At 44.5% G+C, this 22,191-nt stretch overlaps 1 protein-coding gene across 3 annotated transcripts in view; it reads right to left on the bottom strand.

The window, feature by feature from the left end:
- RGL1 (ral guanine nucleotide dissociation stimulator like 1) overlaps window positions 1–22,191 on the bottom strand; it is a 164,802-nt gene that overhangs the window by 131,070 nt on the left and 11,541 nt on the right. For all 3 annotated transcript variants that reach the window (XR_003765116.2, XM_029080699.2, XM_029080701.2), the window contains exon 2: window positions 19,062–19,135. The gene's annotated coding sequence lies outside the window, so the exon portion shown is untranslated. The remainder of the gene's footprint in view (window positions 1–19,061; window positions 19,136–22,191) is intronic.

Raw genomic sequence — 22,191 nt, 5'->3', positions numbered from 1 at the left:
CATAGGGGATCCCAGAAAACCCCTGTTCAGTTATGCCCACATTAAGGATTCCTAGGAAATCAGGCAGGTAAACCAGCAGCATATAGACACTGTCCAAAGAATAGGAGATGCTGCAGACATTAATAACAAAAAAAACTGTATTCACTAAGCACTTACAATGTGCCAAGCACCATACTAAGTGCTGGGGTAGAGATAAGATAATCAGGTCTCACATGGGGCTCTGACTCCAAGTAGGAGGGAGAACAGATTTAATCTCCAATTTGCAGATGAGGGAACTGAGGCACAGAGATTTTGAGTGACTTGCCCAAGATCACACAGCAGGTAAGTGGTGGCACTGTGATTAGAATCCTGGTCCTCTGACTTGCAGGCCCATGCTCTTTCACTAGCCTATGATGCTTTGCTGAAGCTATAGACTTCTGGTCAAGTAGTCATCATATACCTTCAAGGCTATATTAAATACTAGTTCCCACAGGCTATTAGTAAATGTGTTAAATACTGGTCCTCATTTAGCTATCAGCAAATGCCACTATTCAAAGAGCTAAAAGTTAGGGAAAATGAAAATGAATCCACCTAAATTTCACTCCCTCAACTGCTTCAATTACTTTTTCTTTTCTAATTTAACCAATCAACTTTTTTCTATTAAAAACACTCTGGAAATAGAGGCTACAAAGAACTAAAGGAGCTGGACATTTTTCAAACAACCACTATTGTGGTGGAAATGTCAAAAATTGGGCAACAAATTTCATTTACTTCCTGCCCCACTAACTACTCCAAAATGCTCAGCAGCCTTGCCTGACACTTCCTCAAATAATCTCCATGGAGAAGCACATCAGCTGTGAGTTTCTCCAAAAGACAAATTTCTATGGAAAAATAATCAAGAAAGCACAAGAGGTAAAACATTCAGCATTCCTGTCTAGCCAGTGGCGTGGGGGGTTTCTGCAGGTTTAATCGGACTTCAGACTCCCCTTCCCTCAGTGATAGTATTTGGCAGGAGCTCCTAATAATAATAATGATAATTAAAAAAAAGCAAGACCCAGAATGCATTTGAGTTACCCTAGTGAACCTCCCCAGGGAAATGGTATTCTCTGCTTAGCAATTCCTGTTAGGCACTGCGTGCCAACATAAGGAAAAACAGCTGGACTGGCTTCCTAGTCTGCATTCAGGCCTAGCAGCCTAATAACAAATCTTTAAAGGAAGAAAGCAGCGGGGAAAAGCCTAAACAGCAAAGGGCTAAAATAACAAAGCAACCCTCAGAGTTCAAAGAAAGGCAGAAGGCACCTTTAGCATGCAGACATATATGGCTCGGATCTTAAAAAAATAACTACTATAAAAAGCTCAGTGATACTACAGGTTTTATGTCCGAGATAGTGAGACTGTCGTGTAAATCACAAGACTGACCTGAGCCCTACAGTGTCGCTGCTTCAAGGTGGGCCATGGAGACACAGTTATCTGTTTTAAACATCCTGATCCGGGCCAGCAGACAAGCAGGAAGCATCAGGATTCTGTCGGCCAGTTTATTCTCGGGGGGCCAAGAGGCTGCTTCAAGTTGAAGTGAGGTCAGCTGATCTCCTCACACACATCCCCACCACTCCACCCCCCAACCCTCATCTCAACTTAGTAGTAAATGCATTCCTTGCGCAAGGATTTTGGTTTTACAATTGAACAATCTGAAATCTCTGTCATCTGCCTAGGCTTTGGAAAGATCCCAATCACTGAGAATCTAGTGGGAGGTCTGAGAAAAGTCCAATAATTAGACTCAAGCGAGTGGATGTATTTATCTTGCAAAATCAGAACCAGTTCATACACTAAATCATTTTCCCCTCCTCCAAAGATTAACCCTTTTCACCTCCTTAAAAAAGGCAGTCCTTCATTCCCACATCTAATGTTAAGGTGCCATTGGCATAATCACAATTTCAGGGTGTAAAGAAGTACAAGCAAAATCAGACTTGAGGGTAATATCCAGAAAGTATCTCTCTGCAGATGAATTAAAGCAAGTCTTACAAAAATTCAGGTTTTTTGGTTACTTTAACATGGTGGTCTTAATAGTAAGTGACGTATCTAATATATTTCCAGGGACTCACAGGCTTGTAATTTTATAATCTAACTTCTGGAGAGCTCTTTCTGTGCATTTTCATTTCCGAGGAGAGACATCTGCCCAGTGTTCCTGAGACTAGTCTGGCCACAGTGAGATTGGATAGCAAGGGGGAAATTAATCAATAAATCACTGGTATTTATTGAGTGTGGCTTAGTGGAAAGAGCCCGTGCTTTGGAGTCAAAGGTCATGGGTTTGAATCCTGGCTCTGCCACTTTTCAGCTGTGGAACTGTGGGCAAGTCACTTTACTTCTCAGTGCCTCACTTACCTCATCTGTAAAATGGGGATTAACTGTGACCCTTATGTGGGACAACCTGATTGCCCTGTATCTACCCCAGTGCTTAGAACAGTGCTCTACACATAGTAAGCGCTTAACAAATACCATTATTATTATTACTGTGTGCAGAGTACAATTTAAGAGTTGGTAGATACATTTCCTGCCCACAAGGAGCATGCACACTAGAGAGGAAATGATGCTATGCTTAAATCGCATTGGTTTAGAACATAAGCAACATCCATGAGGAGCAAGGTATGAAAGGATCTAAAAGCTCAGATTAAACTAAGCTCAAAGGATGCACATCTTTTCACTCTGAATAAGGGCTGAATGAAATGCCTAGGCTGAAAACTACAGACAGGAAGAAAGTGCCCAGAGGTGAGCCAGGTTTCTCTGCCACTAACTCAAACTCGTACATCAAAAATGTGACTTTTCTTCTTGGTCCTTCATTCTCCCTTACCTGCAAAATGGGTCTAATACCACATGCAGATCCCTCACTTGGAATTATAGAATCTTTCCCCAATGTGGCCATGAGGCATGGGCCAAAGCATGAGAAGAGAAAGGAGTCACAGGGATGACCGGATAATCAGAATCATGACAAAATCTGCACTCCTTACCTGGGGTCTTGCACCCCTTTCGCTGGAACTCTGGTGCCAACCCAGTGGCTTCCCTCCCAGTGTGCTCTACAATATAGCAGAGTAAGTATACACTCATTCTCAAGAATATCTTGGTCAATGATAATAATAATAATAGCATTCCTTAAACACTTATGATGTGCCAGGCCCTGTACTAAGTGCTGGGGTAGATTTAAGATAATGGGGTGGGACTTGGTCCCTATCCCACATGGGGGGTCACAGTCTAAGTAGAAGGAAGAACAGGTATTGAATTCCCATTTTGCAGATGAGGAAACAGACATAGAGAAGTTATGCGACTTGCCCAAGGTCACATAGCAAGCGACAGGCAATGGTGGTCTATTTTTGCTGATTCAGGCTTGTAGAATGCTCACCTGAAGAGTATTAAGTGCTTTCTTTTTTCTTTAAAAAGGGAATCATAATAATCCTTAGAGCCAAAATCTGCCTACAAAGGCCATGTAGTGTGAACAACAGTTCCTGGGTGTGGTCTCCTGTCAGTGAAGAACTGTAATTTATATTGTTTTCAGAGACAGAGATCTTTAGGCTAAAATGGGCTACCCAAAACCAATTTTATTCTAAACTAATTAGCCAGAAAAGGTGAAACCATGTTTGAAAACTGCTTCGGGCTGTAACAGAGATTGGAGTGTTTTCCACTCCGCCTGTGGGGAGAGCAGCACTGCAATACATTATACGGTTATTGAATTGGAATGTCTTTTCTTTCGGATTTCAAATACTTTTAGCAGGGCCAGGCCTGGATTTCTCATCAGCCCTCCAGAACACCATCAGCCACCAGCACAGTATTTTCAAAGGCAACATTATCCAAAGTATGTACATCTGCAGGATTTTGGTGTTTGATCCTGGATTATGTTTTTACTAAGGTGAAGGGTTAAAGTTTTGACAGATGTGGCTGGAATCTAATTAGCTTTTTTCATCTCTCCTTTTATACATACATACACGAACACACTAAATTTGTGAAATTGCTCCATTCTGAATCCAGCAACTTGGCAGCAGGCAGAACGTGCACAGATGAAGCACTCTCCAGACTTTTTTTTTAATGGTATTTGTTAAGCGCTTACTATGTACCAGGCCCTGTACTGAGTCCTGGTGTAGATCATCATCAGTATTTATTACCAACTAATCAGGCTGGACACAGTTCCTGTTCCACGTGGGACTCATACTTATTTCTCATTGTATAAATGAGGTAACAGGCACAGAGAAGTGAAGTGACTTGCCCAAGGTCTCATGGCAAACAAGGGCAGAGCCAGGATTAGAACCCAGGTCTTTCTGACTCCTAGGCCCGTGCTCTATCCACTAGATCATGCTGCTTTTTTGTTCAGTTGTGTCACTGGCACAAAATCCAGCCTCATTGTCCTGCAGGAATTGGTTCTATGGACACACACCACTACAAATTGACAAGCTGCCCATCGGCTAACAGGGCTGGCAGAGACTCCCGACCTCCTGGGATCAGTATTCCATTCCCTGGGTGACCCTAAAGGGAGTCAGGACCCTCACATCACCATCAATATCCCTTGGATTTGTATACAACTGGTACTTATAAAGTACTTAAAAAAAAAAAATCAATGATCTAATTTTATCCTGACCACAGTCCTCTGTGACAGAGAGAGGCAGGTATTATTACCCCCATTTTAAAGATGGGGAAACAGCTGCCGAGAGGCTAAATAACACACTTGAGATGACCCAGTAGGAAAATGCCACATCTGCAACTGGAGCCCAGATATTCTTCCTCCTTTATCTTCATTAGGCCTTCCTGCCTGTGCCAGCATAGTGGAAAAAGTAGAAGTTGTGTGACCAAGTAGAAAAAGCACTAGCTTGGGAGTCAGAGGTCCTGGGATCTATTCCCATCTCTGCCACATGTTGTCTGTGTAATCGTAGGGCAACTTCTCTATGCCTCAGTTACCTCATCTGTAAAATGGGGATCAAGACTGTGAGCTTTCTGAGGGACAAGGACTGTGTCCAACCTATCTTATATTGACCCCAAAGGTTATTACACTGCCTGGCACAGAGTAGGCACTCACCAAATGCCACTAAAAAATTAATAAATTTTTTAAACCCTTTGAAGTAGAGCAGGAGAGGAGAGAGGTTCAGATCTTGTTATTGGTCTGGGGTGGAATAGACTGTCGACCTCTCTAAAATATTTGTCAGAGCCAGAAAATAAATTGGTCATGTTGCTGTTTCTGGCCAGTTATGATGTCCTCCTGGAGACCCTAAAATCAATAGTATTTGAGTACTTCCTGAGTGCAGAACACTGTACTAAGTCCTTCTCCTCTACTTCTTTGGCTATAGGGACGACTGAGGAGAAGGAGAGGCTTAGGGTCCAGTGAGGATAAATGGAAAAATCTTTCTTCAGAGTCCTCAGAAAAGTTGCATTCCTTCTCCCAACCCCACCCTTCCTGGGTTACTAAGGAAACGGAGGAAACTTTTAATTAGGACTCATCCTCGGGCCCAAGTTCAACTCTGACCCAGAATAAGAACAATGCGGTCTCTTCAATTCCCTTCCCCAGCTAATAAGGCGGCTAAAGAGGTGCAATGAGAAGGTTCATGGGATTTCCCTACTGTGGTCAGCCTGGACAGGATCCCAAACCCAATTCCCAAAGGAGAGGACAAGGAAGGGGATATTATTCCATATGACAGAAGGTAACTTCCCTTTTAGAGCAGCTACAGGACTACAGCTCGCTGGTTCCCTTAGGAAAAGCTCAAACACTATCAATGAGTTTCAGCCTCCAATCGCTTGGGTTCCTCCCACCAAATTAAAGGGACACTCAAATGAAAATCCAGCTGGCACATCTTACCCTAGTAGGGAGCAGTATTCAGATGCCTGGCCCAGACAGGAAAAATGGGTCCCACTTCTTGATTAGCAAGCAAAGCTCCTGTGTGTGCGTGTTCAGGGCAAATGGGAAATAAAACAGGGGAGGGAACTGGTAAGAATGGTGATAACCTAGGGCAGAAAGTGTACGTCATTCTGGCACATTCCAAAGTCAAATGAATCGGCTCTGTGGAGGCCTCTTTATGAGCCAGAAATGGATAAGCTGTATATTTCACAAGCATCTTTTTATTATAATATTTTGGCATTAGGTATTCTATTTAACGATTTGGAAAAAAAAAAGGCCTTACTGTATCTCCCTGGTGTTATATCGTCTGTCTCTTTCCCTTACTTCATTCCACATTTTTTCCTTCTGTTGTATATCTTAGCGGATCTTTCTTTCCTTCTGCTTTTTGCTGGACCTGTTTTTTTCAAGTCTAATTTTTCTACCATGCTTGTTATTTTCTCTTTTTCGCCTTCTTTCCCCCCACCCCCAAGTTAGTTAACCTTCAAGTGCCCTTCTCTTGTTTTCCATCTGAATCAATCCTTCCACCATTTCTCTGTCCCGCTCACTTCCCTCTCTCCTCCCCGGCCAGCTTATAGTGATTTCCTATTCAGGCTCATCTTCCGCCAAAAGGCATTTTTTTTCTCTCCCTTGCTATGAGAGGTCTGCCACATTTCAATACGGAGAATCCAGGATGCTGGTTGCAGTTCCATCCATTTCACCTGTCTTTCACCCTGCAGCAACTCTTCCACAACTACACATCTACAACACAGCCATGAGGCTGTTCCTGGGGAGATATGACAAGGTGGTGAAACAAAGGACCAGCCCATCCATAGATAACTGGCATACCATGCTCGGAGAACAATAATAATTAACTGAAGCTCACAAAAGTGACTTTGCTCAAGGACCTACAGCAGAAAAGAGTGGGAGGCCTTCCCAACTAGGCCCTCATTTCTCTTTCCCCTACTCCTTGCTCTTGGATCTGTACCCTTTATTCACCCCTACCTCAGCCCCACAGTACTTATGTCTCTCCCAAGCGCTTAGTATAGTACCCTGCATGCAGTAAATGTTCAATAAATATGATTGATGAATTGATTGAAGTGACAGAGCCAGAATTAGAACCCAGGTCCCCTGACTCCCAGCCTGTGTTTTTCCTACCAGGCCACACTTCAGGACTGGAAATGTTCATTATGTCATTTCTAGCCAATCCTTTTCTCAGAGAGAAGAAACGGGGCCAAGGAGTTCAAAGGGTGAAGCAGTGAAGAAAGATTCTGCTTGTTGCTCCCCTGGGGTTGTAGGCGAAATAGCTTATTGTAGGAGTAGAGGAAATCTCCCCAAGTCAAGCAGCAGAAATGATCTCCTTTGGGCTTTATCTCAGGGATAAATTTGGGTAAGTTCAGAGGAGATGGTGATGCATCTCAAGCAATTCAACTGGTTTTGCTCCTGACAAAATAACCTTCCCTGGTTTCAAAGGGAACTCCGTGACTAGAAGCTCCACGGGGGACGGGATCTCATCTGACTGCCTGCATCTACCCAAGCGCTCACTACAGTGCTTGGCTCCTAGTAACTGCCTAACAGATATAATTATTATAATCATTATAATTATGTCAATAGAGGGAAGGTACTGTGATGAAACAGATTGAAGGTGGTCAGGGAAAAAAAATAATGAATTGTTGATGATCCAAAGCAAAAGTGGACCTCGGAAAGGATCAAATGGGGTGCCCAGACCTGGTCCTAAATTTATCCGGGGAATGAGTCATGCTGAGGAGGCAGGTGGGGGTAGCGTGGAATGCTACTGTGGCCATGTTCTCAGGAGCTGCAATCAGGTCTGGCAAGGGTCTGGTTGATCAAGCCCACAGCACAACTGGGAGGTCAGTTTAAGACCACCACCTCCTTGGGGGGATTCAAGGTGAGTCAGATTTTTCCAGGCCTAAATTTCTCCTCTACTACAAGGATGTTACAGTACCTACCACCCACCCAAATATGGGGGTGGGGGTTAATGAGGCAATAAGCTATAAATGAGGGATGCTTAGTTCTTAGGTGAGCTGAAGGCACTGCAACAAGAAAACAAAGGGTTATTAGCCTTTAGGATTGTTCTGTATGGTTACTGCTTAAGCTGCTTTTAATGACAGGAGGAGTGATGGATTCTGTGTGGGACTTGGCTCAGTTGAAGCCTCCCAGGCAATTGGGAGGGCAGGAAAGTATCTTCTGGTTTCTTTCAGTTTTCTACAGGAGGGAGGATGTTGGGTCTTTTTCTTAATAATAATGATAATCACCGAGGGTCTTGTTGAGTGCTTACTATGTGCCAAGCGCTCTACAGAAGCAGCACGGCCTACTGGAAACAGCAGGGATCTGGGAGTCAGGAGGATCTGGGTTCTAAACCCAGTTCTGCCACTTGTCTGCTGTGTGACCTTGGGCAAATCACTTCACTTCCCTGTGCCTCAGTTACCTCATCTGCAAAATGGGGATTAAGACTGTGAGCCCCAGGTGGGAGGCAGGCTGTGTCCAAACTGATTTCCTGGTATTCACCATCACGCTTGGTACAGTGTCTGGCATAGACTAAGTGCTTAATAAATACCATAAAACAAAAACAAAACACACCAACCCCCAACAATGCATATGGCAGACATGAAGTCTACATTCAGCAGCAGTGTTCTAAGCAGCCCAGGGCACAGCAGCTGCAGCTCCTGAGGAGAACACCCAGAGAGATTGTGCTTTCACATCACAGACTGCAGCTTCCCCCGCTGCCATGTCGCTACATGAATTGGTGGCTAGTGGGAGCCCAGGCAAAAGACTGGATGACTCAATGCAACTTAACAACTCAAGCTCATATTCTACTGATGGCAAAATTCCCAAATCCTAGGTGGCTCAAGCCATCAATTGTTTGGTCCCTGAAGTACTAAAGACCATTTGGTTGCACTGATAATAATAATTACAATGACAATAGTTTACTATGTGCCAAGCACTCTACTACGAGCTGGGGTAAATATAAATCAGGTTGGACACTGTTCCTGTTACTTTTGAGACTCACAGTCTAAGGGGAAAGGAGAACAAGCACTGAATGCCCAGTGTACAGATGAGGAGACTGGGGCACAGAAATTAAATGACTTGACCAAAGTCACAAAGCAGGCATATGGTAGAGTCAGAATTAGAACCCAGTTCCTCCATCTTCCAGGCCCATACTCTTTTCCCACGAGGCTGTAGGGTGAGAATGCTCCTGCTTTGGTATACAATGTTCACCCCGAATGTGATAGAGGGACAAATGATTTTACCTTATTTCCCTGCTTTGAAAAAACAAGGAGGTCTGATTAAACCCATTACAACCAAACACACAAAGAACGATTTTGCACGTTTGCATGTGCACACACAGACACACACTTTGCTGACTTGCATTCAAATCGCCAGAACGTCCTGTTTCAATCAGACTAGAGTGAGGCATATTCACTGGTTCTGGACGCCTCTCCCCTGGTCAGGATTCACAATGGCCGTCTGTCAAGTGAATCTCTCACAGACGACTCCTGCTGCTGAGGGCCTCACATCACAGTTCCTCAGTGATAAAATAATAACTCACGTCCATCGGCCCCTCCTAAATGAGCTCTGCATAATGTCAGTGTTGCCTGACAACAAAGCCCCCCCCCCCCCAGAGTAATGCCTGCCAGGAAATTACATCGGCCAAAGGAGTGGTCTTATCAGCCAAATGAAGCCCCTCACAGAGTCCTTTGTAGATACTTCTTCTTTTTCCTCTAGCCCGGTACACTTGGCAAATACCTTTACGGCATTTTTTTTTAAAAAGATAAGCTAATCCTCACAACAGCTCTGTGAGGTAGGCCTGCCCTCTCACTCTGGTTTTGCAGCTGGGAAATCTGAGGTGACGCCTAGTATCCCACATCATATCAGCAAAAGGGCTGAAATCCTACTAGACTGTAAAATCCTCAGGGGAAAGAACCCTGACGTCTACTTCTATTATACTTTCTCAAGCACTGATCATAGTACTCTGCACTCAATAGGCATTCACAGATGATACTGACTCAGTGAGTGAATGATTAAATACAACCCACAGCCCTCTAAGGGCCCTGAGAGACATGAGATTGGGAGAGCAGCGTGGCTCAGTGGAAAGAGCACGAGCTGGGGAGGCAGAGATCATGGGTTTAAATCCTGGCTCAGCCACTTGTCAGCTGTGTGACTTTGGGCAAGTCACTTAACTTCTCTGTGTCTCAGCTACCTCATCTGTACAATGGGGATTAAGACTGTGAGCCCCACGTGGGACAACCTGACCACCTTGTATCCTCCCCAGTGCTTGGAACAGTGCTTTGCACATAGTAAACGCTTAACAAATGCCAACATTATTATTATTATTATGATCAGTGGAATCCAAAAAAGTGTGTCTCTAGATTGATTTCCAGGAGAAAGAGAGGGAGGGAAATGGGGTGGACAGGACCAGAAGGTCAGAGCTCATCAATACCTCACCACCTATCCAACCAGGCCTTCCAGGTGCTGGAGGGACCCCTTCTATTTGACTCCTGAATGCCTGTTCAGGGGAGAGGTACACGGAGGAAATCTTTTCCCTCTGAGTTATGGCGGGAATGTGGGAGAGCGGAAGGGGAGATTGCTTTTGCACCTGTCCAGTACAAGGGCTGGTAACCTCCCAAAGGCTGCAAGAGTGAAGGGTGGTCCTCAGAGTTTGCTGCCAGAGAACCAGCAAAGGTTCATCCTGAGGAAGGGAGTGACCAAGTCCCTCTGGGTAACTCCCTCAGCCTCCCCATCTCTTCAAAGCCAGAGTCCCTCCTCAGCCTTCTCCTCCAAGACAGAACTGCCAATCAACGGTAATTACTGAGCACTTACTACTTTTTGCAGGGCGTCGTACTAAGATCTTAGGAGAACACGATACATTTGGTAGGCATGATTCCTGCTCTCAAGGAGCATTTAGTCTAATGGACCGTACGGATGGATATATGGGGTCCCCGTAGGCCCTTAGAGACCAAATTGCATGAGTGATGACTCGCTGTCAAACTCATCTACCCACATCTTCTAGTCTTGACATCCCCCTGAACCTGTATTTCTGGCCCTCAAATGGCAGGAGGTACTGTTCCACTCCTAAATGGTGCTATTATTTGTGTTGGACTCAATCCATAGACCTTGCACAAGAAGTGACTAAAACAGGGATAGATGGCTTTTCACCACTCTCTCTTTCTCTGCATGTGCGCGCTAGGGGAGAAAAATCTACAAAGAACAAACCCCACTCTAGTGACTACGGGGAGTAAGGAACCTTAAATCTTTCATTCTCCGAGGTCATTTTGATGCACATGATAAACAGCTGTTAAGGAGACGCACAAAATGTTGAAATCTTAAGGTGCCATCAACGTGATATCAGAGCGGCAGGAGCAGGCTTACACATGGAATATGTCACACACACCTTCTCTTTTATTCACCACAACTTTTTTCCACTTAGCTCATCCAAAAGCTTCGATGACTGAAGCGTGGATACTCCAAGCCCTGTGGGCTTTTTGCTTTTCTTTTTCAGGCCCTGGTTGAAAACAGCTGCAGAAATAGTAGGATCTCAGGAGAGGGACTGGTGGAAAAACTTGTCTTTCTCCTGAGATTCTGGCTGCACACTGGGAGAAGTGAAAAAAATCTCCAAAGCCTGCTTTTCTGAAGCATCCAGCCCAGCCAGGACTACAGCCAAAAGTTTCTGGACCCAAGACAAGTCCCTCCAAGAGGTCTCCCTACTTTCCAAGTCCAGGCGGGGTAATAATAATCCCACGTACACTTCCCCCATACCTGTCTCCCCACTGACAGAAGCCCTGGGTCCAGGTGTGTAGAATGATTCTGGAGGAGATAAGCCTCCACACTTGCAGGTGGGTGAACTTGACCTCTGACCCTTCACGGCTGGATTATCCATCCTCAAGGCCACTCAAGCACTTGTCCAGGGATTGACTGGGAGGTTGAAGGAATCTGCATTTTTCCACCCTGAGGAAGGAGGATGGAACACAAGGGAGGCAGCCTGACGCCGAGCTGTGTCATTGTCTTGTCTAGTCTTGCTTGCAGAAGCTCCTCCCAGAGGCCTGCAACTCTTACGGAGTAAAGCCTAAAGACAGCCTCAGCCTCGAGAAAGCCCCCACCTTTTTGCAATGCTGGCGAGCAAATGCTGATGAGCCTGGCTGGCAGATGATCAGAATGTTGTTTTACACTGAGAAGCAGTGAGGTGTAGTGGACAGAGCATGGGTCTGGGAGCCAGAAGGACCTGGACTCTAATCCCAGCTCTGCCACTTGTCTGCTGTGTGACTTTGGACAAGTCACTTCACTTAGCTGGGCCTCAGTTACCTCATCTCTAAAATGGGGAGTAAGACTGTGAGCTCCATGTGAGACAGGGACTGTGTCCAACCTGATAACCTTGTATCTACCCCAGAGTTTAGAACAGCGTTTTCAGACTATTTTCCTGGTGTGGCCCCCATCCATAGGTACTGTTTTGACTTGGGAAAGTTCAAAGTCCAGAAAAATAAGTTGGAGGTAAACAGAGTTTAGCACATACTAAGCACTTAAATACCACCACCATCATCATCATCATCATCTCTCAGCTAGTGACAGGGTAGCAGGATGGGAGCAAATTAACAGGCAGAATAGGCTAAGGAAGGATAACTGATCCTCAGAGTTGGGTCAGAAACTCTGACCTACATTCTTTCATAGTTCAAATCAGCCTCGGGCTCATGGACTTGCTGCAAAATGCAGCTCCACATGCCCTAACTGGGCATAAGAGGAACTGCCCTCCAGCTGGGCACGTGGCAAACAGTCACCCCCAGCCTCTCACTCTGTGCTCTCTCGAGGCCCACTTCTTCCAGACCTCTAGCCTAGCTCTCCCTGGAAATAACTATTAACCTTTACCTCACCAGGATGTCAAACACTCTCCATTTGCTTACATTCTGCCACTCTGCTTCCTCTACAAAGAGTCACGGAATTGTTTGGAAAGAGAAATCAGAAGAGACAAACTTCTCTCCCCCTTAGTCTGTGAAACCGACATGGGACAGGGGCTGTGTTTGACCAGATTACCCTGTATCTACCTCAGCACTCCGTACAGTGCTCGATACAGAGTCCTCAACAAATGCCTCAATTACTGTGGCTCTGCTTCTCCCGGTTGAAACGGGCAAGGCCAGAGGCCACAGCCCAGACATTTGAAATATTGCTGCCCCTTCCCCAATCCCAACATACAGAGTACAGGATAGGGAACAGAGCAATTAAAAATTACAGAGCAGTGAAAAATTACACTGTCTAGTGTAAAACTGGACTGATGGCCACCCTTCACAGCGTCCAGGAGTAGCCTGGCCAAAAAATGACGACAATCGATACCTCCGCATCCTCCTCCACCATCCCAGGGGGCCAACAAGTGAAATATTAAGGGCCCCTGACTATTCCAACCCTGACTACGTGTCAGCTTCTAGCAGATTTATTAGAACCAGCTGACGAAAAAGAATCATTTCATTTTGCCTCTCTACTCAAGATGCATCACCTAGCACAGTGAAATGTGCACAAAAATTAGGTATCCCACAGAAATGGTAAGAACTACATTTTTATTTTTAAATTCTTATTCAGAGCAAATTTAGTTTCATAAAAATAGTGTGCTTACTTACATTAGGATAAGATTTTATCTGCCTACAGGGAGCAAAAGTTTCGTTCTTGACTAAATTTTTCAGAAATAGCTTAAACAGATTCCATTCCTGAATCATTTATTTCTTCAAGTGTCATTTTTCTTAGCATACAACCTCCGGCTATAATTTTATACACTTTGCTTGAGGCTTCACTACTAAAAGCCTATTAGATTTAATATCCTGTTTAGAAAACTCAGATATGCTCCCATTTACTTTATTCTGAGTATCCAAACATTTTGTTTTAGGAACTTTTAAAAACCTGGAAGTTTTTCTGAGCATTGAAATCTAAAGTTGTTGCACTCTGTGGCCAGGAGAATTGTTTTAAAGCCAGGACTAGGGCTGCCTCCAACTTATTTTTCTGGACTTTGAACTTTCCCAAGTCAAAACAGTACCCATGGATGGGGGCCACACCAGGAAAATAGTCTGGAAGAGATGCGTCTTCTTAGGTCACTCGTTTGGAATAATAATAATAGTGGCATTTGTTAAACGCTTACTATGGGCCAGACACTCTTCCAAGTACTGGGGTGGATACAAGAAAAATTGGGTTGGACATAGTCCCCATCCCGCATGGGGCTTACAGTCTTAATCCCCATTTTACAGCTGACACAAAGTGAAGTTTAAGTGACTTGCCCAAGGTAACAGCAGATGTGGTAGAGCTGGGATTAGGATCCAGGTCCTTCTGACTTCCAGGCACATGCTCTTATCCACTAAGCCATGCTATTTCTCTGTGAAACCTGCACAGGGCAGGTCAAGAGTAACCAAATGATAGAGTGGTGTTGGGTAGACATGATCCACATTTTGGGGAGTCATGAGCCACAAGCCCCATTTCAGGCTCTGCCTCAGGAACCCTGATTTTAGCACACCCACACAAGGACAGGATAGTTCAGGCTTTTCCACAGCCCTGTCCTATTCATAGCAACCTCCCAGAAGTGAACCTAGGGACTTGGTTTACAGAAATTTCACTTTAAGGGGACTGATGGGGCAGGGAGGGGACTGAATGGGGAGGAGAAGAGGAGAAGGGTGGGGGGTGGGGAGGGCTGTGTATGTGTATGTGTGTGTGTGTGTATGTGTAGGAGATGGGGAGAAAAAGAAGAGAAGGCCAACGGGTAAGAGGAAGAGGCAAAGAAAGTGGGCCCTGGACAACACATCTGTTTCCTCCATGCCAGCCTCTGTCACCTCTTCTCTCCAGTGGACCCACTTGATCCGTTTCATCCAGATCTAGCACTGATACTTGTACCCAAGTCATGCCGGTGGTGGCATTAGCCCTAGGTGAACCGACTCAGCCATGGCTCTAATTGACTGATTGGGAGCCGGGGGAGGGAGCCTAATCAGATAAAGCCTCTTGGAGGAGACGTGACTTTAATAAGGTTATTAAGGTGGGTAGAGTGGTGGTCTGCCATAGGGGGATGGGAGGCAGTGGTGAGGGGGTCACGGGGGTATAGATAAGATTGAGGGGAAGTGAGTAAGTTAGCATCAGAGCAAGTTGTGTGGACTAGGTTGTAGTAGGAAATTAGCAAGGTAAGGTAGGAAGGGGCAAGGTGATTGAAGGCTTTAAAGCCATAGTTTCTGCTGGATGTGGAGGCGGTGGGACAACCACTGGAGGTTCTTGAGGAATGGCAAAATATGGATGGACGGAAGGGAGGATGTTAGCAATGTTGTGAAGGTAAAACCGACAAAATTTGGTGACAGATTGAATATGTACTGCTGCTGCTATGAGACAGAGAGACAGAGAGAGAGAGGAAAAAAAAAAGAACATGCACAGGCTTCATTCCAGCCATCCGCAGGGTTCAGGCAAGATCTGCCTGAGGGGAACCCTATTCTCATCCAAACCAAGTCAGATGGCTTGACTGGTATCTAATGCCATGAATTTGTGCCAGATCAGACCATCTGCTGCTTAGGGCACCCAAACGTTCCAACTGAAAAACAGGAACATATCACAAGAGCAGAGAAGTTTCAAGAGGCCTGAGCTCACTACTCTGCACTTGTGCTAGAGAAGAGAAACCTGAAAACAACCCTGGTGATCTCGATGCAGAGAGAGCTCCCAAGAACACCAGCACCCCACATGCGAAAAATGCCCACGTGTGAGCAGGGTTTTCTGCTCAACATATGTGGGCATCGGGTGTCAACGTCCATATAAAGTGCACACTCAAAGAATTACAAAGGCAGCATAATGCTTTAAAATACAGTATTCCAGTTTGTTCTTTTTTTTTTCTTTGTGATATATGTTAAGTGCTTACCGCATACCAGGCACTGTTCTAAACTCTGGGGTATGTACAAAGTAATCAAGCTGGATACAGTGCATGTCCATGTCCCACATGGGGCTTCTACTTCTCTCTAATAGCTTTACTTTGCCTCCTGGGCAATGTAGAGGGGAGGGCAAGAGGTCTTGAGGGCAGAAGAAAGGCAGTATGATAATAATTGTGGCATTTGTTAAGTGTTTACTATGTGTCAGGGACTGTACTAAGCACTGGGGTAGATACCAAATAAACAGGTTCCACATGGGGATCACCGTCTAAGTAACAGGGAGAACACATATTGAACCCCTATTCTGCAAATGAGAGACTTAGGCACAGAGAAGTTAAGTGACTTGGCTAAGGATACACAGCAGACAAGTGGTAGGTCCTCTGACTTCCAAGCCTTTGCTCCTTCCATTAGCCCTCACTGCTGAGATAGTGGATTCCCAGGCTTGGAGGAGAAATGTCACTCCATCACCAGCAAACCCATTCCAGTTTCCCATTGCTCTTATCCATCTCTGCATGTCCAAAATCCTTAGGCAAGGGAGTGATCCAGAACCAAAAAACTCCATTTTAGCATCTAATGGGGCCAGATCAGGGTCTGAGCAGGCCTAGGAAGACACTATAGGCACTTGAATAATGAAAACACACTCAATTTCCTATTAGGCCCTCTCTCCCATCCACCAACCCAGTTTTCCCAGTTCACCCACCCACAAATCCAAGCCCTCCCACTCCAAGTCTGCACCTTGCCCCAACTTTCTCTGACTTTTCAGTGATCTTGCAAATGAGTCATACTTTGATGCCAATCTCCTTTCTACTGGAGGAAGCCTGAGGACAAAGCCAGTGAAAGCCTATTCACACAGCACAAATTTTTACTCAAGTGAATATCCCAAAATATGCATATATGCTTAGTTTTTTTTCTTTTTTAATCTCTTTGATGTAGGTAGTGGGTTTCTCCATAGACTCACACTGCAGACTGTGGGCCGTAAAGAATCAAATAGAACTTTCAACAATAAAAATTCAGTGGTATCATGAATTTGTTACTAGAAACACCACTTAATTTTATCCAGGATGAAATTTTATGTGAGAGGGGAGCAGGGGAATCCAGTGTTCCCCTTTTCAGTCATGTGTTCTTTAGGAATCCAATTCAACATTCCCCAGGTAAAATCTCTTTCAGGCAAGAAAACAGGGTCACATTAGGCTTAGCAGCAATGAATCAAAGGAAGTGTAACCGCTGGATCACAACATGCTTTGGTGGAAAGCTTTTTAGACCACTAATAAGTTCATTTGAGTTCAAAGTACAGTATTAAAGAATTCCTTTCTGTTTCTCTCCTACCCTGACTTACCCAGAGTAGAGATAATGACAGGAAAAGAAGAGGCAGATGTGCTCAGGCACCAATTTACCATAAAAATTAAATCTTTAGTAAATGCCAATAGATGGCACACACCTAGACTGTCTAATCAAGGCTATTTGGAAATAGTGCATCAAAGGACAAACACGCAGGGATCCTGGAATTAAGGCACTCACACCACAAATTGAAAGGATGTCACCTGCTGATTCTACCTCAGGTGGCAGTCAAGCCCTAAAGGAGGAATGTGGTCTAGTGGAAAGAGCACGGCCCTGGGAGAGAGAGAACCTGGATTCTAATCCCAGCTCTGCCTCTGTCTTCAGTTGCCTTATCTGTAAAATCCAAATGAATAGAACTGCATCAAGCATAATCATTGAGTGCTTTCTATGGGCAAAGCACTGTACTAAGCACTAGGGAGAGTACAGTATAACACAGTTGATAGACATTGTCCCTGTCCACATGGACCTTACAGTCTAGAAGGGATAATTATGTCTTTATTAAGGACTTACTATGCTGTCAAGCGCTGTTCTAAGTGTTGAGAGATACAAGTTAATCAGGTTCTCCTCCTACTTAGATTCTGAGCCCCATGTGGGACAGAAACTGTGTCTGACCTGATTATCTTGTACCTACCCCAGCATTTAGTACAGTGCTTGACACCTAGTAAGCACTTAACTACTGCACTTATTATTCTTATATAGTATTTCAGGTTAGGTGGCTATCAGGGGGGAGAGGGTGATGGAAGAAAGTTCATTTTCTCACTCTTACAAACTCTTTTGAAAGAATCAGAACACCTGGCTGCAAGAGGAATTCCACCCAAAGCTATAAAACCTCTCAAGTCAGAACCCAGCTGTTGTTTCTGGTTCTGATGCGCAAATCAATCAGTGGTATTTATTGCAAAATTACTATGTGCAGAGCACTGTACTAAGCGCTTGGGAGAATACAGCATAACAGAGTTGGGAGACACCTTTCCTGCCCACAAGCTTGAAGGAGAATACTATATTAAGTTAGGCCCTTCCATGATCATATTGTCCCTTAAAGTCCTCTGAATGAGTCAGGAGACCTAGGTTCTAATCCCAGCTCTGCCACATCTCTGCTCTTTGACCCTGGGCAAGTCACTTATCTCTGCCTCAGTTTCCTGCTCTGCAAAATGGAGATTCAATACTCTCCCTCCTAATTCAACCGTGAGCCCCATGTGGGACCTGATTATTTTGTATCCACCACAGTGCTTAGAATAATGCTTGGTGCATAGTAAGCACTTAAATGCCACAATTATTATCATTATTAAAAAGTCTAAATGAAGACTTTAGGCAAAAAGTATAGATGGCTATAGTTCAATGGTATCCAAGAAGAAAAGTTAAACAATATCACTTGGTGGGAAATCCTTGTTATTTTGATAGGGAGAGGGACCTTACAGTTAGACAAAGCTTAGAAATCTTAGCAGGCACTGTGTCATTCATGGAGAAGCCCCAAAACACCTTTAAATCCTGATGGAAATGCAAATATTTTCACAGTATTACCCGGAAGCTTCTCAACCTCTGGTACTGCAAATGAACTCCCCAGTCAGGACAATGCCAAAAACCTAAGTATTTTCAGTTACACGCTTACTGAGGTACTGCTTGATAGTTCTGTGTTTCTTCCAGTCCGCCGAGGAACTCACTTTGACAGGAGTCAAGGCAGGAGGAGGGAGGGGAGAAATCCAACTCCCTTTAATAAACAAAGTGAGGACATCAGGAATAGAGTCCAGGTTTCCTTCATCAGTGAGATCACCTGGCTCTAGTTTTCTGCAATGAAATTCCCTGAGAAGCAAACTGACTTGTTTTTGACGGAAAATTCACGATTCCTGGATTTGTCAAATGAGGATGTTGGAAGGATTCTATTTTGTTTTATTTATCCATTCATTAGTTTTGAGTGACTAGTGGATACACAGCAGTGGACCAAGAACTTGGGAAAATACAATAAAAGTTAAAGAAATAGCCCTGGTCCGGGAGGAGCCCATGGGAGATTTGGCACTTACCTGTTCAACCTCAAAAACTGCATGTAGCATTCCAGTCGGGAAGAAGGACGGAACTGACTTCTTCACCTCCTTGCCTAAGTGGAGATAAATTTGTAACTTTAAAGGTGGTCATGATGGAAGAATCTCTGCATTATATTTTTCCAAAGAAAAATACAGTTAACGTGTGAAAGCAACTATCTGACTTTCTAATGCAGTAGTAGAACATTCTCACAGTCCTACCTACTTTTGAAATTGAACAAATAATCATGTGATAATCAGAGGTTGAAATTTCCTACAGGGATTTTTAAGTCACTATAGTCTTTAAAACAGATTTAATCTAAAAAGAAAACATTTTTTATTTTTCCATTAGCTTTCTTTGTACAAAAAATGCAACTGAAGCATTTTAGGATGAATGGAAGACTCTTGCCTTCAAAATACATATCAATTTATATATTACTTATCAATTCACCTATTCATCCTTCCTTACTCTTGCTTTTACTAGTAATATCTGTTTTTCCTCCTATTCCCCCTAGTAGTGCATACTGCCCATTTTTCTGTCTTCACCATTAAACTGTAAATGTCTCATGCATACGGTGGTGTCTTTTTAACTTCCATCCTACTTTCCCAAGTGCTTAGAATAGTATTCTGGACACAGGAGGCATTCGATAAATATGACTGATGCTGGCTTTAATAAGCTTTAGTATATGAGCCTTATGTGCAACTGAGTCTGCGATTGAATGCTCTTGTATATGCCTCAGTGCTTAACACATTGCTTGACGTGTAGTAAGCCCTTAATACATTACACAACTAGACTCCAATTTTGTCTCCTTTTCAGTCAAAATGAAAGCAGAGGCTGTCCACAGCAAAGGTGCCTTTCTGACTGGCCAATGTCCTCTCCAAAGGTAGAATCCTGCATGCTCCCAAATTAGCTCTAGTGGTCTTTGATGACCATCGGCAAGCCCCAGACTCAGGGCACTGCAGTGGATGGAGTTACCTTGCAACCAAAAGCTTGCTTCAATTTTGCAGCAATTGTGATTGATGCCCCTGGAATGATCTTACCCACACAAATCCCTTCCTATCAATTCATATTTACAAGCATCCTAATGGTATAGGTGATTTCTAGTGATATAAAGTGAATACTCCTTGGCCTTTATCTTATATTCTCAAATAGATTATTGCAAAGCTATCCTACCATCTATTTGAATTCTGGGTTGGCCCCACGCCTGACTGTACAGGAAACTCTATATCCCAAGTTTTTCCCAGGGATGTGCTAAGAAAGGGCAAGGCCAGAAGGGAGTCTGGCATCTGCTTTTAGTTGGCAAATCAAGAAAGGCCTGGGCAGGAAATCTGGAAGGAGGGGAGTGATAAAGAGCCAGGATTTCAAAAATGCAAAGAGCATATTGTGCTTGGAAACTGGGCCCTTGTTACCCCTGGGGAAGAAACACAAGAGCTCTGAACGCCACTCTCTGCTTGCCCAAGTCTGTGTGTCTCGAAAGCTTCCATATGAGCCTGGCAATTGCATAAAAGCTTCTGCCCACCTGGCCTGGCACTTTTCTTTCCTCCTGCTAAATTGAAAACAGCAGATGCCTGCCTGTCTCCCACACGTAGTTTTCATCTACTTCACTTCACCGAGTTTTCTACACTTTCTCTTGACTTTTTTCAGCTCCCCCTTTTGACACACAATCCCATTCTTCATGGAGTGGCAAAGGGCGAATAGGTAGCCGATGATGGCGAGGGGAAACGCGGACACTCTCCGGCCAGTTTTCTTCCTGTGAGCAGGCAGGAGAATGAAACTGATAAATCCTGTGAGCCACCTCACATGAGCAGAATTTAGGGCAAAACTAGGACAAAATGGTCCATAGCACTGAGTGTACAATCATGCTGCACCCTCATCCCTCTCCCAAGCGGTACCTGGGCTCCTCATACCCTGGTTTGGGTTGAAAGTTCCCATCTTTGGTATCTCATAAAGGAAGAAAAAGCCAAAATTCAAGTTCTGGTGAGATGGGCAACGGTAAGACCTTATGCACCTTGCCTGTGGTTTCTATGTAGAAGCAGCATGGGTCAGTGGAAAGAGCCCGAGCATGGAAGTCAGAGGTCATGGGTTCTAATCCTGGTTCCGCTGCTTGCCAGCTGAGTGACTTTAGGTAAGTCACTTAATTTTTCTGTGCCTCGGTTACCTCATCTTTAAAATGGGGAGTAAAAACTGTGAGGCCCCACGTGGGACAACCTGATCACCTTGTATCCCCCCCCCCCCCCCCCCCGCCCCAGCGCTTAGACCTGTGCTTTGCACATAGTAAGCACTTAACAAATACCATCATGATGATTAAGAGAAGTCTGAATTGTGTGCAGGGAGGCCTCAAGCGCACATATTTGTCTTTTAGGCTTTATTGCCACCCTGTGGCCATTCAGCCACCTAATTATGTTCCTTTAAAAGACACAACCACACAATGGAGCTTTGGTAGTGGGTTTAAAGAGGACAGCCAATATTGACATTTTTAAACCCATGCTTGAAGACGTTCTACATCCAGCCCCAAGCCCTGAATCACCCCTCAGCCACTCTTTCCACTCCCGCTTTTCATGCACCTAAGCTTTCTTGATGGAAACCCAGAGACCGGGCTGAAGGTCTCCCTGAACGGCAGAGAACCGACTCTTGCATTTCATAGGCGGTTGTCCCAGTTGGAGTTCAAAAAACTTTTACTGGCCACGCTTTAAGCCTCTTGGTCAGGGAGATGCAGACTTTTCCAACAACCAGCCAAGTTCCCCATTCTGGAAGCTCCAGCCAAAAGCTGCCCCCTCGCCCCCCCACCCCCACCCCAAAACAAAAGCACAGGGAAAAATGTCTCCACCAGCATTCCCTACCTTTTTATATATATTTGTCCCTTGCCATACACACTCCGAACATTAGCACTATGTATCTTCACCCTTAGAATATGAGCCTCAATTGGGATACTCTTGCCTTCAACATGATTATTTTGCATCTGAGCCAGCGTTTAATAGTGTTTGGAACATAATAAATGCCTAACAATACAATTATTATTACTATTATTAGCACATTTACCCATGGTAGAAGTTTCTGAGCCTCTCTCCCATGGGAGAGGTCCTGATGAGCCCAGAAACCACTCCCCAACAACCCCCAACACCCCAAACCACC

The sequence above is a fragment of the Ornithorhynchus anatinus genome, chromosome 16, assembly GCF_004115215.2.
Source record: "Ornithorhynchus anatinus isolate Pmale09 chromosome 16, mOrnAna1.pri.v4, whole genome shotgun sequence".
Classification (NCBI taxonomy): Eukaryota; Metazoa; Chordata; class Mammalia; order Monotremata; family Ornithorhynchidae; genus Ornithorhynchus; species Ornithorhynchus anatinus.
Note: the sequence above shows the minus strand (reverse complement) of the source record. Positions and strands in the feature narration are given on the sequence as shown.